The following is a 19,955-nucleotide window of genomic DNA, read 5'->3' as shown; positions in this document are numbered from 1 at the left end:
ATCTGTGTCCCATTGTGGAGCCTGTCCCATACTCAAACAGGCAGACCCTGAAAATTAAGGGAATTCCTTGAGGACCCCCAGGTCATCAGAACTGGCATCCCCATTGGAATCTTTTACTTTTCTGGGGACAACCCAAAATGTGGGCTTTTCTTTTACTTTCACTTTCAATGATAATGGCAAACAGGACAAACAGAGAGGGAGAATCCCTTTAACGGGGGCACAGACAGCAATAAAAACTGACAAACATTCTATTCCATGTCCACTCTACCCAAAACGAAAAAAATAAATAAAAATGCTGCCCTTAGTTATGCTTTAACTGCAAAACAGAAAGTTCAATTCTCCTGACTGGCTGTGCTGTCTGTGTAAATCTCAAGACTGGATGGACAGAAATACAAAATCCTCAGCCAGGTAAAATCCTTTCATATTTGTATTTCAACTATGGGTTTTAGCTGCTTGTCTGGACTTCAGTTATCTGCATCCTTAAAGCATAACTCCACTATGGAGGGAACAAAATAGCAAATAAAAAGTAATATAGGGGGTTATTTACTAAAGGAAAATCCACTTTGCACTGAAAGTGCACTTGGAAGTGCAGTCGCTGTAGATCCGAGGGGGACATGCAAAGAAAATAAAAAATAGCATTTTAGCTTGTACATGATTGGATGATAAAATCAGCAGAGCTTCTACTCATTTCAGATTTACCCCTTAGATTTAGAGCGACTGCACTTCCAAGTGCACTTGCAGTGAAAAGTGGATTTGCCTTTCGTAAATAACCCCCATTGTGTATAACCAATCTTTCTCAACCTTTCCAACAGATAGGAATCATTGAAATAACTTTCTGGTCTAAGGAAACCCCCCTGAAATTATGACTATATTTACAACTCATGATACTTTAGTGTGATGGTCAGTGGGAAGATTGCCCCTTACACTTGCGGTCATTAGGAAGAATTGCCCCATTAGATAGCTCATTTTTGGGGAGATACCCCTAAAGGGAAATCACATCTAAAAGGATGCAGATCCTGCCACTTTCCTCAGCAGAGCCCTGCAGGTGCAGTAGCTGATTCATAATTATAAAACCACTCCCATACAAATTCATTCACACATAGACACAGACAAACTGCTGTTTCTTTAGAATAACAAAAGGTAGGAATCTGTAACAACGTTTGTTAAAACCTTGCAATGTACATAAATTACTTGGGGGGGGGGGGGGGGGGCGGGTTCTCAACAAAAGTGGAGTTCATTTTTAATATAAACAGTATCTGAAAAACTTCTGTGTGCTACTTTACACATGCAACTGTGCCACAATGTATGATAATGACACAAAGTAAATATGGTTCTATAGGACAAACAGGCTGAGATAAAAATGCATTTTTCATTTTTCAAATCCATTTTTCTTTTTTTTTTTTTTAGCAGGATAGAAGAAGCTTAGATGTCTGTCTGTGCCCCCCGTTGCACATTTTCCCTCACTTCCTGTTTTATGAAACTGTTGTCATCAGGACAGGATGTGAAGTGAACTCTCCATAGCAGAGCCCTGGAGATCAATAGAAACCTCACAGGAGTTCTAACCATAGGTATGTGCACAGGGCGTGCCAGGGCACACTCTAATTAGCCCATGAGGCATAGATACCCCCTGTTTGGACCCCTGATATTTCACCAAAACCCCCTAATGGGCATCCTAAAAACAATCTTTAAAAATAATAAAAATAATATCTACTGACGCCAATCTCTGCCCTGCTGACACTGTCAGTATACTGTATATACACACACACACACGTTTGAGCTTTAGGGTGCACACCCTAATACAATAGGCAAGGGATATGCAATTAGCGGACCTCCAGCTGTTGCAAAACTACAAGTCCCATCATGCCTCTGCCTCTGGCTGTCATGCTTGTGGCTGTCAGAGTCTTGCTATGCCTCATTGGACTTGTAGTTCTGCAACAGCTGGAGGTCCGCTAATTGCATATCTCTGCAATAGGCTACGCACACCTATGGTTCTTACCCTTCCTCACTCAATCCAAAAGCAAAAAAAAGAAATAAAAGGTTTTGTTTTGACATACACTTTAAAGATAAATGATTTATTTTAAGTAGAGCTTACTACTTACCTCCAAAGAGTTGTAGGTTCTCCTTATAATCACATAGCTGTGCTCATTTTCCAGAAGTGGGAAATTCCCTTAGTTATAATATTTTGTGATATTTTCCTCTTCTATTTGTCTTTTTTTGTTTGTTTTATATGGAATAAAATGTCTACAATGTCATTAAACTGGTCCTAAGTTTTATTTAAAAGCATTTAAGCATTTTCTTCACCTAAAACTCCATCCAGACCGGTCTGTGAACTGTCTTGTCTATCTCTGTAGGGTTGTCGCTTTGAACGCCGTCCTCCAGCTCACTTCATTGTTGTCTCTGACAAGTTCATTTCCTAAAATCTCTTCTTTAAGTTTCTTCTTCGTTCTTCTGTATAATTCCTAAAAATCGCTATATTTCCTAATCTTGATGTTTTGTGTTTCTGGTGGATTGTCTTGCGTTTTGTCTGTCCGCGTCTTTCTGTGTTTTCCTCGGCCTGTTTTCTTCTCAGTCCTGTAATAGGAGACGCCGCGTCTCACTCACATGGCTGTTGAGTCCCTGTTACCTTGGGAATGACCCTGATTACAAACACTTTTCATGCTGCTCTTTGACAGAGCTGTACACACAGTGACTTACTAAAGTCTACCTAGTGTTTACCAATGAGCAAGTACAGACCTGTCCTAACAACAAACAGCCTATATAGTACGGATAACCGAGCAATTTGTGCTAATTAGAAATCGGAACTCATTTGGCAACGGTAAACTGACATCCAACTGTTTGCTCTGAGGTGCTGTACTTTCCCAAAGTTCCCTGCTGGGCTTTTTGAATAAATTCACTCATGCGGGCTCATTCAATAAATGGTACAAGGGGTCTAGTGGCTTTGTATATTAGGGACTCAGTAGTAGTACCCATGGTTCCTCATATTATAGTCAATTTTGTGGCCTTGTTTCATGAAGTCAGTTTACAGTACACAAAGTGAATGATCATAGTGACTATCTGCAGTCCATATACTGGTCTGACCTCAGTAAAGAGAATTCTGATTAATCACTATAGATTACTGCACTTTGCACTTCTCACTTTCCCTTTGCACTTTTTATTACACAAGCCTAGGGATTCGTCTGTTCGGCGAATTCAGAACTTTGTGGACCGTTTGCACCAAATTCGTGTGGCACGAACGGCCCACAATGCACTACGCCATCGCAGTGCATTGCTGGCTCATGATTGGCTAAGCATGCACTGTGACCCCGCATGCTTGGCCAATCACAGCGCCGGCAGCGAGGAGAGCCATAATTGTAGCTCGGGGGGTTTAGTACACGCCCCACACTATATAAGAGCGCCAGCGCGACGGCCTTGTGTAGTGTGTTCCGGCGTGCAGGGAAAGAGCAAGATAGGCAGGGACAGTGTTCTTTTCTCAGGCATCTGCAGGAGTTAAAGTGGGTGTTGTGTGCCTCCAGCACAGTATGCACCTGTATCTACCCTTTTTTGCTGGTGTTCTCTAATACAGGCATCTGCAGGAGTTAGTGGATGTTGTGTGCCTCCAGCACAGCACAGTATACACCTGTATCTACCCTTTATTGCTGGTGTTCTCTCATACAGGCATCTGCAGGAGTTAGTGGGTGTTGTGGGCCTCCAGCACAGTATACACCTGTATCTACCCTTTTTTGCTGGTGTTCTCTAATACAGGCATCTGCAGGAGTTAGTGGGTGTTGTGTGCCTCCAGCAGAGTATACACCTGTATCTACCCTTTTTTGCTGGTGTTCTCTAATACAGGCATCTGCAGGAGTTAGTGGGTGTTGTGGGCCTCCAGCACAGTATACACCTGTATCTACCCATTTTTGCTGGTGTTCTCTAATACAGGCATCTGCAGGAGTTAGTGGGTGTTGTGGGCCACCAGCAGAGTATACACCTGTATCTACCCTTTTTGCTGGTGTTCTCTAATACAAGCATCTGCAGGAGTTAGTGGGTGTTGTGGGCCTCCAGCACAGTATACACCTGTATCTACCCTTTTTTGCTGGTGTTCTCTAATACAGGCATCTGCAGGAGTTAGTGGGTGTTGTGGGCCTCCAGCAGAGTATACACCTGTATCTACCCTTTTTTGCTGGTGTTCTCTAATACAAGCATCTGCAGGAGTTAGTGGGTGTTGTGGGCCTCCAGCACAGTATACACCTGTATCTACTCTTTTTTGCTGGTGTTCTCTAATACAGGCATCTGCAGGAGTTAGTGGATGTTGTGGGCCTCCAGCTCAGTATACACCTGTATCTACCCTTTTTTTGCTGGTGTTCTCTAATACAGGCATCTGCAGGAGTTAGTGGGTGTTGTGGGCCTCCAGCACAGTATACACCTGTATCTACCCTTTTTTGCTGGTGTTCTCTAGGGATGGCCGAACGGTTCGCGCGGCGGTCGCTTCGCAGCAAATTTTGGCTGTTCGTGGTCCGCCTGATCGGCGGACTATTGCCGCCGTTTGCCCAGCGGACTTCTGTGTTTACTGTGTAAAAGAACTTTGACCTATGATAACACATCCATCATGGGGTACAGGACAGCCAATTGAGACATTACAGCACATGGACACTTGGACATTCCCCCTAACTTATAAATAGACCCGATCCGGCGGCCATTTTACATTCTTTCTTCTGTCACTATAGGGAGAGGTTGCTGTGTGGAGCAGGGAGAGACTGCAGTGACCCAAATCGCTAGCTATTTGGTCCACAAAAGTTCGTTTCAGGACTGGTATAGGTGTTAGGTGTAGTTCAGGATATAGGTTTGAGGCACTGCTGTGCTACTGATTGTTGCAGCAGCCTGTCTTTTGTCAGTGTAGAGAGAGGGACAGGACGCTGTGTGCTGCAGGGACAGTCAGTTTAATCAGTAGCTGTTACTATTAGGTCCACAAAGGTTGTTTTCAGGACTGGTATGGTAATAGGCTTGTACACGTATAATATTCTTTCTTCCAAATATAGAAAGAATATTATACTTGACTGCTGCCCTTCTGCTGCAGTAGTCCTTTATCAGTATAGGGACAGAGGTACAGTCTGCTAATAATTCACAACCTACTTGTTCCAGAAAGGTCCTTATAAGGACTGGTAAGGTATAGGGTACTACAGTACATAAGGTTGAGTGAGGTACAGTCTGCTATTCCTTAAGGACTGGTATAGGTCCACAATATATAGGGTTGAGGTGCACTACTGCTGACTGCTGCCCTTCTGCTGCAGCAGTCCTTTATCAGTATAGGGACTGAGGTACAGTCTGCTAATCATTCACAACCTACTTGTTCCACAAAGGTCCTTATAAGGACTGGTAAGGTATAGGGTACTACAGTACATAGGGTTGAGTGAGGTACAGTCTGCTATTCCTTAAGGACTGGTATAGGTCCACAATATATAGGGTTGAGGTTCACTACTGCTGACTGCTGCCCTTCTGCTGCAGCAGTCCTTTATCAGTATAGGGACTGAGGTACAGTCTGCTAATCATTCACAACCTACTAGTTCCACAAAGGTCCTTATAAGGACTGGTAAGGTATAGGGTACTACAGTACATAGGGTTGGGTGAGGTACAGTCTGCTATTCCTTAAGGACTGGTATAGGTCCACAATATATAGGGTTGAGGTGCACTACTGCTGACTGCTGCCCTTCTGCTGCAGCAGTCCTTTTTCAGTATAGGGACTGAGGTACAGTCTGCTAATCATTCACAACCTACTAGTTCCACAAAGGTCCTTATAAGGACTGGTAAGGTATAGGGTACTACAGTACATAGGGTTGAGTGAGGTACAGTCTGCTAATCCTTAAGGACTGGTATAGGTCCACAATATATAGGGTTGAGGTGCACTACTGCTGACTGCTGCCCTATTCTGCAGCAGTCCTTTATCAGTATAGGGACTGAGGTACAGTCTGCTAATCACAACCTACTAGTTCCACAAAGGTCCTTATAAGGACTGGTAAGGTATAGTGTACTACAGTATATAGGGTTGAGTGAGGTACAGTCTGCTAATCACAACCTAAAAAGCACACCGTACTATATACCCGTACCCTCCTGTTTGAAGAGGTTGAGCGGTGTCATATTTTTGGGGGCCCAGCAGCAAGTTGCTGGTATCAGTGCTGCTGTTAGTGCTCTCTATCTCGGTGCTGGTGTCAGTGCACTCTATCACGGTGCAGGTGTCAGTGCTGTATATCACGGTGCTGGTGCTGGTGATCATCTCCTGCACCCTCTTCTTTGCCTACCCTGACCTTCCCTCGCCTCCATTGTCTCAAGAGTCCTGAATTGTCAGAATTTCACATATAAAAAAAGAATGCTTGTAGTTGTCAATCCCAGATTCACCTCATACATGTGTTATGTCATTGGCCATGTGGTGGGACTATGTGTGCACAGCTAGTAATTATTTTGTGGCTGCAAATATGACCTGTAGGTTTGTAAAGTTCACTATCCCTGTGTTGTGCTGACTTCCTCCTGGGGCTGTACCTCTGCTGTGCATATTATGAGGGGCTCCCACCATCCCTGTGCTATGCTTATTATGAGGGGCTTCCACCATCCCTGTGCTGTGCTGACTTCCTCCTGGGGCTCCTTACTATGAGGGGCTCCCACCATCCCTGTGCTGTGCTGACTTCCTCCTGGGGCTGTTTATTATGAGGGGCTCCCACCATCCCTGTGCTGTGCTGACTTCCTCCTGGGGCTGTTTATTATGAGGGGCTCCCACCATCCCTGTGCTGTGCTGACTTCCTCCTGGGGCTGCTTATTATGAGGGGCTTCCACCATCCCTGTGCTATGCTCATTGTGAGGGGCTCCCACCATCCCTGTGCTATGCTCATTATGAGGGGCTCCCACCATCCCTGTGCTATGCTGACATTCTCCTGGGGCTGCTTATTATGAGGGGCTCCCACCATCCCTGTGCTGTGCTGACTTCCTCCTGGGGCTGTACCTCTGCTGTGCATATTATGAGGGGCTCCCACCATCCCTGTGCTATGCTCATTATGAGGGGCTCTCACCATCCCTGTGCTGTGCTGACTTCCTCCTGGGGCTGCTTATTATGAAGGGTTCCCACCATCCCTGTGCTATGCTGACATCCTCCTGGGGCTGCTTATTATGAGGGGCTCCCACCATCCCTGTGCTGTGCTGACTTCCTCCTGGGGCTGTACCTCTGCTGTGCATATTATGAGGGGCTCCCACCATCCCTGTGCTATGCTCATTATGAGGGGCTCCCACCATCCCTGTGCTATGCTGACTTCCTCCTGGGGCTGCTTACGGTGCAGGTGTCAGTGCTGTATGTCACGCTGCTGATGTCAGTGCTGTATATCACGGTGCTGGTGTCAGTGCTGTATATCACGGTGCTGGTGTCAGTGCTGTATATCACGGTGCTGGTGTCAGTGCTGTATATCACGGTGCTGGTGTGAGTGCTTTATGTCACGCTGCTGATGTCAGTGCTCTCTATCATGGTGCTGGTGTCAGATCACTCTATCACGGTGCAGGTGTCATTGCTGTATGTCACGCTGCTGATGCCAGTGCTGTATATCACTGTGCTGGTGTCAGTGCTGTATATCACGTTGCTGGTGTCAATGCTGTATGTCACGGTGCTGGTGTCAGTGCTGTATATCACGGTGCTGGTGTGAGTGCTTTATGTCACGCTGCTGATGTCAGTGCTCTCTATCACGGTGCTGGTGTCAGATCACTCTATCATGGTGCAGGTGTCATTGCTGTATGTCACGCTGCTGATGTCAGTGCTGTATATCACAGTGCTGGTGTCAGTGCTGTATATCACGGTGCTGGTGTCAGTGCTGTATATGACGGTGCTGATGCCAGTGCTGTATATCACGGTGCTGGTGTCAGTGCTGTATATCACGGTGCTGGTGTGAGTGCTTTATGTCACGCTGCTGATGTCAGTGCTCTCTATCACGGTGCTGGTGTCAGATCACTCTATCACAGTGCAGGTGTCATTGCTGTATGTCACGCTGCTGATGTCAGTGCTGTATATCACGGTGCTGGTGTGAGTGCTTTATGTCACGCTGCTGATGTCAGTGCTCTCTATCATGGTGCTGGTGTCAGATCACTCTATCATGGTGCAGGTGTCATTGCTGTATGTCACGCTGCTGATGTCAGTGCTGCATATCACGGTGCTGGTGTGAGTGCTTTATGTCATGCTGCTGATGTCAGTGCTCTCTATCACGGTGCTGGTGTCAGATCACTCTATCACGGTGCAGGTGTCATTGCTGTATGTCACGCTGCTGATGTCAGTGCTCTCTATCACGGTGCTGGTGTCAGATCACTCTATCACGGTGCAGGTGTCATTGCTGTATGTCACGCTGCTGATGTCAGTGCTCTCTATCATGGTGCTGGTGTCAGATCACTCTATCACGTTGCAGGTGTCATTGCTGTATGTCACGCTGCTGGTGATCATCTCCTGCACCCTCTTCTTTGCCTACCCTGGTCCCTGACCTTCCTTCTCCTCCATTGCCTTCATGCACTCCACATACCTGAATTGTCACAACAATTTCACATATAAAAAAAGAATGCTTGTAGTTGTCGATCCCAGATTCACCTCATACATGTGTTATGTCATTGACCATGTGGTGGGACTATGTTTGCACAGCTATTAATTATTTTGTGGCTGCAAATTTGACCTGTAGGTTTGCAAAGTTCACCTCCCATTGAAGTCAATGGGGCCCGCCGCGAACGTTATGGTTCGCGAACTATCGGCCGCGTTCGCGAAACGTCCCGTCGGAAGTTCATCCATCACTAGTGTTCTCTAATACAGGCGTCTGCAGGAGTTAGTGGATGTTGTGGGCCTCCAGCACAGTATACACCTGTATCTACCCTTTTTTGCTGGTGTTCTCTAATAGAGGCATCTGCAGGAGTTAGTGGATGTTGTGTGCCTCCAGTTGTTGCAATACCTTCTGTCACACCGTATTTGCGCAGTGGTCTTACAAGCGCAATTTTTTTTTTAAAATACACTTTTTATAATTAAAAAATAAGACAACAGTAAAGTTAGCCCAATTTTTTAATTGTGAAAGATAATGTTACGCTAATGTTACGCCGAGGAAATTGATAACCAACATGTCACACTTCAAAATTGCGTCCGCTCGTGGAATGGTGTCAAACTTTTACCCTTAATCTCCATAGGCGACGTTTAAAAATTTCTACATAGACAACGTTTAAAAAATTCAGGTTGCATTTTGAGTTACAGAGGAAGTCTAGGGCTAGAATTATTGCTCTCGCTCTACCAATCGCGGCGATAGCTCACATATGTGGTTTGAACACCATTTTCATATATGGGTGCTTCTCACATATGTGTTCGCTTCTACGCGCATGCACAGTATAACAGCGATATCTGTCCTCAAAGTGAGGATGTGTATAGGCGTTCGGCGATAAGTGGTTAAGGTGATCAGTTGACTATTTATAATGACCAAGTGAATCCCTAGAGGGAGGTATCCAGATTTTGCCTGGAGAGGTGATAAATGTGCAGGAGGCCTGACCTCAAGGGATGTTCCAGGTTTTCTTGGGGCTGCTGCCCCTGGAGGCAGCTCTACTAAAGAAAAGAAGCTGCAGTCTGGGCCTCAGCAGCTGCTGGGTTGAGGGCCTATGGAAGATTGCCTAATGATTACATTTGCATGAGGGCACTGCACTGAAGTCTTAAGTCTGGAGAAGGTTGTCGTTATCTTCTAAGGATCTACCTGTGGATGCTGGGTGGCAGCCAGCTCCTGGGACACTGTGTAAAGTCCTTGTTGGGGATTATTAGTTGCACGAATGCCAGACGGGAACAAAAGGCCAGAGGTTGCCAAATAGACGGCTGCTGTAGGGCCCTAGATATACTAGCCATTCCCTGCTACCTCCAGAAAGCCTCACTTTAAGTGAGCTGCCGCATTTATTCTATCCATACAATATGAGGCCTGAAACCAAAAATAGATGTGGGGATACATTGTTACTGATAATAGGCCTGAGAAACTGACCCGAGATTTAGTAAGCCATGTAGAAAAGCCCTTGTTTAACATTTTCCATAAAAAGAACCAGGTCAGTTTTTTTTAACACCCATGTAGAATGGTATTGTTTCCTGCGTTTGGCATGCCTTCCCTAGAATTGCATGGTTGCGCCCACGGAAACGCACAGTACCGCAGTAGCATGTATTTTGGTGGGGCTCAATTTAAAAATCATGCCAGCACCGTTTTTTATGTGTTTCACGAGCTTAGAGCAGCCCATTAAGAAAAACAGAACACCCAAAAAAGTGCTCTTCCTCCGACACACCATCTTGTGTGAACAAACCCACAGACTGGTGTGACCGGGGGATGTACACAATTCTAAACTATGCCTTGATTACAAAAAAAGGTTGCAAAACACTGGTGAAGATCACGGTTCAGAGGCTGTGTTTGGTCTGCTCTGTATTATGTTTCTTCAGATGCAGCATGTCCCGTTGAGGTGAATTTAAATATATGCTGAAACAGGTCCAAAGCAGCCTTTTCTCAAACTCTAGATTTCGAATGCAAACACATACAGTTTGTACGGTACTTTTTTGAACGTGTTACCAAACCCACAACAGTAAATCAGTTTTGTATATGCAGTAAAGCATGCTTGTTTTACTCACTGTGGAACCTAAGGGGTTAATCCTCCATGTCTTCTATGATCCTCCCCTTCTTCCACAGTCCCCAAACCATCTCCTGATAGAACCAAGCCTTGGTGGCAGGCTGCACATGCTAGGGTTGCCACCCGTCCGTGATTCACCCGGACAGTTCGGGTTTGGAATCATGCATCTGGGTTTCAGACTGCCTGAAACCCGGACACATTCAGAGCGGACTATGGCTTCCCAGCAGGGTTGCTGGCTGTAGATGTGTAAGCCAAGAATGTGTGTTATACTCTCTTTCACACTGCCCAAAGCCAGCACTAACAATCCCCCCACCCCCCTTACACACACACACACACACGGGAGAGGAGAGAGGGCTCGATCTGCACCTCTTCCACCCACCCCTACCCCTCTTTGTCTGCTCACACGCCAATCCCTAGATGAGAGGTGCTGAATGCCAAGGGGTGAATGAGCTCACCGTCCATCCCTGTATGTGACTGAACTCTCCCCCTTCTCTCTTCCGTCTCCGAGTGAGTACACTAAGGTAAATCAGAGTTCCCATTTACACCAGAGGTCACAGTGTTCCTCCTTACATCAGAGTCCTCTATATATCAGAGTTCTCAGTGTTCCCCCTTAAATCAGGGTTCCCAGAGCATTCTTATGTTAGATTTCTCATAGTTCTCCCTTACATCAGAGTCTGCAGAGTCCCCCCTTACAGTGTAAGGGAACTCTGCAAGTTCAAATGTAAAAGGGGAACTCTGCGGACTTTGATGTAAAGGGGGACTCTTGTTATTCTTTTCATATGATTAGAAATGTTATTTAATCGCAAAATCTATGTATAGTTTATACTATAAAAAAAAATAGAAAAATTGCTGTGCACCGCTAAAGTGTTCGGGTTTGACTAGAAGAAAAGGTGGCAACCATAGTACATGCTCAGTTTAGGTGTGTATTATTAGAGAGATTTGTTTTTGTCAGCATGGACATATAAACCATCTGAATACAAATGCCAAATTTATACATTGCAGCTAAGATCTTCTGTTGGCTGCTAGGGATGAGGCTCTGTCTCATCGTAAAATAGCCTTTTTGTAAGCTGAAATAAATAAGGGCGGGTATGCTGCTGTAAATAAGCCAAGCTATCTGTAAAAGAAAAACTCCACAGTCAATATTCATGCTGCAAAAATATACTGTCACCGAGGTTGTCTGTGAAAATCTTACTATTCCATAACACAATGTACAGCTTTAGTGGGTTCACACTATGTTTGGAGCGGCTCACAGCAGGGGGTCCCTGTTCACCGTTTGAGATCTGAATGTTTGCTTGAATTTGGACCTGAAATGAAGCCAAAGACGTTGATTCAGAAAGCAGAGTTGCTCGTCGCAGGATCTTGACTAAGCACAACTTCCCCAGCTCACGCCACAAACCAGCAAGCAGCTGAACGAACCTATTTCCCTGACAGAATTAGGGGGGGTCATCAAGGATATGCCAAAAGGCAAAAGCCTGGGCCCTGACTAGTTTAGAAACGCCTACTACCGCAAATTCCTCCCTCTCCTCTCTGGCCATATTTCTACCTTTTTTAATGCCCAGTCTTCAGGAATAGGTATCCCCAAAGAAGCCCTGTTGGCCCATATCGTAGTTCTCCAAGTAGCCCCAAGTAGCTATAGACCAATTTCACAGTTGAATACTGATAAAGATTTTAGCAAAGGTCCTGGCAAACAGATTGAAGCCTATTCTAACGACTGTGATACAACTGGACCAAGCGGGATTTATAGCAGGGAGGGAGGATAGGGGGCAACCCAGCTGATCAACTGGATGAACTCACAGACTGCCTGTCCACCCTGCCTTCTACTGTCTGACACAGAGAAGACCTTTGATAGAGTGGACTGGGCATATCTTCAAGCCACGCTGACCAGGCTGGGTCTCCGCCATAACATGCTCAGCTGCATAGGGTCCTTATACAGTACCCCTGAGGCTTAAGTCCAGGTGATTAGAACTTTTTCTGGCCCCTTTCATATACGAAATGGGAGTAGACAGGGGTGTCCCCTGTCTCCACTCATCTTCGCCCTAACCCTTGAACCCTTGTTAAATATGATTCGCCTGAACCCTAGCATTAGGGGATTTAGGGTGGGGATGACGGAACATAAGCTGACGGCATATGCAGACGATGTCCTATTTTATGTAGCTGATCCACTGATCTCCCTCCCTAATATCTTGACTGAGCTGTAGAGACTCCATTCATTATCAAATTTAAAAATGTATTATAGTAAGTTAGAGATTCTCCCTCTTGCTATTCCCCCTGGTCTGCGCACCCAGCTGCAGGCCTCTTTCTCCTTTAGCTGGTGCTGCTCTTGCTTTAAATGTCTAGGCATTCATCTCCCAGGCCAATTTTCACAATTATACACTAGTAACTATGCCCCTTTCTCCTGAATGGGCCGAGTCAGTATATTGAAAATGAATGTGTTACCAAGAGTTCCTTTTTACCTTCATATGGTACCTATATAGGTACCCAGATCTTTCTTCTCGGCCTTCAACAGTCTGTTTCTGAAATGTATTTGCCATGGGCAGAGCCCTCACCTAGCCCTTCGCACCTGGAAATGCCCTAAGTTGTTGGAGGGCTTGGGGGTACTCTCCCTTTAGAAATATTATGAGGCGATAGCTCTACAGCAGATATTGGATTGGCATGATCACGTTAATACTAAAGTTTGGGTTTCCCTTGAGAAATTTTTGGCTGGTCATAATCTGTCTCTTGCCATTTGGCTCTTCCAGGAATATTGGGGTCTATCGGATCTTGTCTGCCCGGTCACCACCCATGCATTAAAATTGTGGGATGCTCTGAACGCACAGGGGTTTCCTGATGGATGATTGACATTAGACAGTTACATAATTTTGTGTGCAGATTACCTCAACCCATCAGAGTCCCGTCCTCCTTGATTAGTTTGAGAAACTGTGTATATCGGTTGCTCCTGTCCCTCACTCTATCTCAGTCCTCTATGAGATGCTGGTGTCAGCTGAGTCTAGGAGCAGACCAGTCTAGATAAGGGAATGGGATAGAGACTTGCAGCTTACGTTCACGTACACCAAGCTAGACTACCTATATAGCCTTACTCACAAGAGTTCTGTGGACACAAAGATGCAGGAGAATGGCTTTAAGCTATTGACCCTGTGGTACAGAGTCCCTGTCACCCTGGCCAGGAAACCCAGATACCTACTGGAGAGGCTGTGGGCTTATCTACATGTTTGGTGGGAATGCCCGAGGTTCCGGCAATTTAGGCAAGATATTGCAGCACAGATAAAGGTAATACTAGATGTTGAATTGAGAGACTCTTGCCTGGAGTTCTTGCTTCACGTGCCATCCATCCCTCTCAGTCACTATCGTAACTTGGTCCTGCCTCACCTCTTGAATGCAGCCAGACGTTTGATTCCCATTCATTGGAAAATGGCTCATGTTACTGGCCGAGATGACTGGATCCACCTGGCATTATGGCAGCGGAGGAATGGGTGGTGATGTATAAGGTCAGACATGAGAAGTTCTATGGTATTTGGGCCACTTGGATACATTACACCTCTAATGCAGGCGCCCCAACCTACCACCTCTGGGTGCTTGGTGTCTCTATTTTTATTGCCGGGGAACTAAACTAATTTTGTATGGGGATGTCACAGAGTGGCACAAGCTTGCTGCAGATCTACGGATCTTTGGAACATATTTGATACTGATTTACCTGAACTTAACCAATTCAGCACCGGCATATTGTAATATGACGCCCACAGATGGGATCTCCCATCCTGGGTGGGCGTCATATGACGTCCTCTCATTCCCGGCCATCTATGGGGCGCACGCCCAGCGGCCGTGATGTCCGCCGGGCACCCGCAATTGCTTGGGAACACAGCAGGACCGTGGATCTGTGTATGTAAACACACAGATCCACGTGCTGTCAGAGGAGAGGAGACCAAAGGTGTGTTTGCAGTACAGGGGAACACCGATCGGTCTCCTCCCCTTGTGAGCCCCCTCCCCCCACAGTTAGAATCACTCCCAGGGAACATAATTAACCCATGCAGCGCCCCCTAGTGTTAACCCCTTCCCTGCCAGTCACATTTACACAGTAATCAGTGCAATTTTATAGCACTGATCACTGTATAAATGTGAATGGTCCCAAAAATGTGTCAAAAGTGTCCGATGTGTCCGCCATAATGTCGCAGTCATGAAAAAAAATCGCAGATCACCACCATTAGTAGTAAAAAAAAAGCCATAAATCTATCCCCTATTTTGTAGATGCTATAACTTTTGCAATCAATATATGCTTATTGCGATTTTTTTTTTCCAAAAATATGTAGAAGAATACGTATCGGCCTAAACTGAGGAAAAAATTATTATTTTTTTTAAAAAATTGGATATTTATTATAGCAAAAAGTAAAAAATATATATTTTTTCAAAATTGACGCTCTTCTTTTGTTTATAGCGCAAAAAATAAAAAACGCAGAGGTGATCAAATACCACCAAAATAAAGCTCTATTTGTGGGAAAAAAAGGACGTCAATTTTGTTTGGTTGAAACATCGCATGACCGCGCAATTGTCAGTTAAAGCAGCATAGTGCCGAATCGCAAAAAGTGCTCTGGTAAGGAAGGGGGTAAAATCCTTCGGGCTGAAGTGGTTAATTACAGTGCTGATTGTTGTTTTATCTAATGGTTATTCTTGTTCAGTGGGATCGCTGGGGGGGGGGGGCGGGGGGTGCGGTCAACACCCGGGTGACACCCACCAGAGCGTGATACCAGGCTAAGACTGGCACCGGCGCTGCGGCTCCCTCCTTCCCTTACAGATCTCAGCTGCATGTGATGTGCTGGGAGAGTGGGGGAGGAGGGAGTGAGGCAGAAGTGCCCGGAGTCTGACATTGATTGTCCCACAAGCTACAATCATCTCTCTCCCTGGGCTATAGCTGCCTCTTCCTTGGCTCTGACGTTTCACGTACACAGACCAGGAGGAAAAGCAAAGGAGGAGGAAATGGACAGTGTGTCACAGCACCTGCCCGGGGCCGAGGTATTGCAGAGAAGTGGGACATCTATGCTGCCAGGAGTCATTTTCGGAAGGGAGGGCGGGCGGAGGGTGGGTTGACACTATGTATTAGGGGGTGCTTTGTTTCGGGTTAGAAATGACTTGTGCTAAAAGGAGGGGGGAGATTTGACATTGAACCCTCCCAGCACAATTCCTCTCCCCTCCCAAAGCACCCCCTAGCACATATACTATAACCCCCACCCCCCAAAATCAAAAATCAAAACCCAGTTCCATCCACCCCCCATCCCTGCCCTATCCACTCCCCATTCCATCCCAGCTCCATCCATCCCCTTGATCCCATCCCTGCTCCATCCACCCCCCTTGATCCCATCCCTGCTCCATCCACCCCATCCCATCCCTGCTCCATCCATCCCCCTGGATCCCATCCCAGCTCCATTCACCCCCCATCCCATCCAAGCTTCATCCATTTCCCCGATCCAATCCCGCTTCCATCCCACCCCGATCCCATCCCTGCTGAATCCACCCCCCATTCCAGCTCCATCCATCCCCTGATCCCATCCCAGCTCCATCCACCCCCCATCCCATCCCAGCTCCATCCACCACCCCGATCCCATCCCAGCTCCATCCACCCCCCCATCCCATCCCTACTCCATCCACCCCCCCATCCCATCCCTACTCCATCCACCCCCCATTCCATCCCGTCTCCATCCATTCCCCGAGGGGGGGTGACACCATATTTTACAGCACCGGGTGACACCAATCCTAGTGACGCCACTGTTCTTGTTTTCTACCATGTATAACCCATTCCCCATCTAAACTGCAAAGCAATATTGTGCTTGTGCTGAAAATATTACACAACATATAGGTATAAAAGCTGCAACAAATATTGTGAGATATAAACACAACAAAGCAGTGACAAAGAAAAAAAAGTTGTGCTAAAAAAAAATATATATGATTGAATATAAACAAATCATAAATGTGCAGAAAAAGTGTATAAACAAAGTCTCTCCCTAGTCCAGAAGCACAATGGCTAAGATCACAACGTCAGATAGCTATGGAACAGAACGGAAGAGACCCATCATAGGAATGTTAGTGAATGTAAATTTAAAAGGAGAGTCCTCCACCCCGTGAGGGCCACCGACACACAGGTTAAGATGTACTCTTGCCACAAAGCATGGACCCTCTGATTACGGAAGGTCACAGTAGCCTTAGTACATCCACCACTGATGAGATCCAAGACAGACATCGGAGATGATGTGCATCCAACATGCAGTTTTTTTCTGACTGGTCATGCGCATAATCCAGTAATAAACCAAATAAAGAAAAAGGGCTCCAATAGTGTAGAACCTTCTTACAGGAATTTTATTGAGCTAAAAGTTGCACTTGCACATTCCCAAAGAAGTACAGGCAGGGATAAAAACAGCAACAATCTGCAGCAGATAAAGGAAGCGCCATGACAAGTATATGTTCCTCCACCTGACCGGTTTCATCACAAATGGACTTCTTACGGGGCATGAGAAACACTTGCTGTCATCGCTATAAATAGCATCCAGCCAAGCCTCACTTTTGCTGAAATAGCTTTGCGACTCACAAAGAAATATCCAAGCCTCAATCTGGGCTCAACCTCAAGCCTCATCTGCAATAGCGGGACCCGAAGGAGGCGAGAAATATCACTGCGCACACCAGACATGATGTCTGTATGACTCGAGTGTCCCCATAAGCAAAATGCATTACAGCTAAAAGAGTACAATAACATATATACTCTTAAAAAGGTGAGATAAACATGGCTGGAAACCTACCGCAAAACTAGCACCAAAACACTAGACAAGACTAGATAAATGACTCAGATAAAAATAACAACAAAAAGATGGCCTCCAATCCCATTCGAGAGGGAAGATCAATTCCAATAGGTATCCAATCATTCAACCTTCGTAACACCTCCCTGTTTAACCACTTGCCTACCAGGCACTTCCACCCCCTTCCTGCCCAAGCCATTTTTCAGCTTTCAGCGCTGTCGCACTTTGAATGACAATTACGCGGTCATGCAACACTGTACATAAACACATTTTTTTTATCATTTTCTTCACACAAGAACTTTCTTTTGGTGGTATTTAATCACTGCTAGGTTTAAAAAAAAAAAGTGGCACTGATGACCACTGTTGGGTGGCACTGCTGGGCACTGATAGGCAGTACAGATGGGCACTGATGGGCATTGATCGACAGCAGTGATGGGCATTGATGGGCAGCATTGATCAACAGCAGTGATGGGCATTGATGGGAAGCACTGATAGGCGGCACTGATTTCTGGCATTAACTGGCATCGCTAATGCGCACTGATTGGTGGTACTTGTGGGCAGTGGTGGGTACTCTTTTCTGCCACTGGTGGGCACTGTATGCTGGCATTAGTGGGCACTGTTTTTGACACTGTCTTTATTTATTGTAATCAGGGCACTGATGATCAGTGCCCTGATTACATCCCTAGATGTCCCCCTGTGAGGAGATGCCACTGATCAGCTCTCCTCTCCTCACACTCTGTCAGCGTGAGGTGAGGAGAATGGATTACCGGCATCTCCTTGTTTACATGTGACCGGCTGTGATTGGACATAGCCGATCACATGGTTAAAAAGCAGTGGACATGGCTCTTTACAGAGATGGGAGGTGCGTCCGCGATCACCGCGATGCTCGCCCACAAGGGCGACCGTTCTGGGATGCCATCATATGACAGCATCCCAGAAAAAGAGCTGCATCGCCCCGCCGTAATTTGATGATGGGGGGCGGGCAGAAAGCAGTTAATCCCCCGGTGGGGGGGGGATGGCTCCCTCTGTTAGGGTATTTAGAGATGTTGTATTAAGGGACCTTGATAACGTTAATATTCGCAATACTAAACTGCAGTCTAATTTGGAGTTGGGGTTACAACAGTTATGTGATTGTAAGGATCTTGTTATTAGACCGGCAGATAAGGGGAGGGGTATTGTTGTATTGGATAAAGAGTCCTATATAACTGAAATGAATAAAATCTGGAGTAATACAAAAATGGTGAACCATACAGAGAAATCTTAAATCAGAAAATGTTGCCAACATCCCAAGATTGATTCTATAATGATCCTCAAAAGAGAGACACGAGTACCCCCCCGGTACAGCGGGACTTTATAGGCGAACAAGGAAAAACCTTATTTATTAAAATATCATTTATTTGAAAAATATATATTAAAAAATATGTGTAAAATACATTCTATTTGTATTGCTGAACTTGTATAAAATATATGTGCATAGATTGGTCCTTCAGAAAGTTTCTTTTGAAAAAACTTTAGAAAAACTTTGCAGCTGTCTGTCCACTAAGGAACAATGAACGCCACCTGAGCCCAGAGCAGCCCACGCAAGGATCAACCCAGAGCGACCACCATGTATCAGCCAACAAAGAACACCATTAAATGGATTAGGTGGGTGTTAGTCACGGAAGCACTTGTTCTTAAGGCAAAAACCGTCAGTTTGTAAAGGAACTCTACTGCATAGAATGTATTTTATACATATTTTTTAATATATATTTTTCAAATAAATGATATTTTAATAAATAAGTTGTTTCCTTGTTCGCCTAAAAGTCCACGGGGTACTCGTGTTTCTCTTTTGAGGGTCCTTATAGAATAAAATTTGGAGAGACTGTGACACCTATGTTTCTTAGAGGAGGGACCCGAGGTTGATCTTTAAAAGAAAGTTAGGGCACTCTTTAAGTCTAGAGGAAAAAAGATTTCATCTCCAAATACGGAAAGGTTTCTTCACAGTAAGAGCTGTGGAAATGTGTAATAGACTCCCACCAGAGATGGTTCTGGCCAGCTCAGTAGATTGCTTTAAAAAAGGACTGGATTCTTTCCTAAATATACAATAATATAACTCGGTAGGCTTGTGGAATTCGTTTCGTAACGAATCGAAATTGGGCCGAATTTTGCATCTTTCGGACATTCGGATACATTCGAATGTCAGAATAAAAAAATAACGAATAACAACAAATAGGAAAGAAATATGACGAATGAATTTGAATTAATTCGACATGATTCGGTAATTCTTTAAATATCTAATGAAACAAAAGGTCAGCTCAAAGTAAATCTTATAGTCCAATCAGCTAATTAATTTGTGCCGGAGGTTGGATTACTGGCAAAGTGCATTCCTGAGAACTGAGTTAGAAGGGTGTTGTATTGTATTTGAGCCGAGGAGAAGAGGCGTTGTCATTGTGTGTGTTAAAAGATTCAATAAACAAACGACTTTCCAAACTACGAATCATTATCATGAATGTCTATACATACATAAATAGCGAATTTCAACGAATAAGAACGAATGAATTCGTCACTCTACGAATAATAACGAAT

At 45.3% G+C, this 19,955-nt stretch overlaps 1 protein-coding gene across 2 annotated transcripts in view; it reads right to left on the bottom strand.

Annotated features, from left to right (window-relative positions):
- Nucleotides 1-19,955, bottom strand: part of LOC143934082 (ubiquitin carboxyl-terminal hydrolase 2-like) — a 162,501-nt gene that overhangs the window by 117,784 nt on the left and 24,762 nt on the right. Inside the window, exon 1 of one of the 2 annotated variants that reach the window (XM_077457389.1) lies at nt 2,100-2,575. The exons of the other annotated variant lie outside the window; for it this stretch is intronic. The gene's annotated coding sequence lies outside the window, so the exon portion shown is untranslated. Of the gene's footprint in view, nt 1-2,099; nt 2,576-19,955 lie in introns of those variants that run through there. 2 annotated transcript variants of the gene reach the window in all.

The sequence above is a fragment of the Lithobates pipiens genome, unplaced genomic scaffold (assembly GCF_037356315.1).
Source record: "Lithobates pipiens isolate NorthernLeopardFrog02 unplaced genomic scaffold, aLitPip1_a1.2 Scaffold_27, whole genome shotgun sequence".
NCBI lineage: Eukaryota > Metazoa > Chordata > Amphibia > Anura > Ranidae > Lithobates > Lithobates pipiens.
The sequence above is the reverse complement of the archived record's forward strand: the minus strand, read 5'-3'. Positions and strand labels throughout refer to the sequence as shown.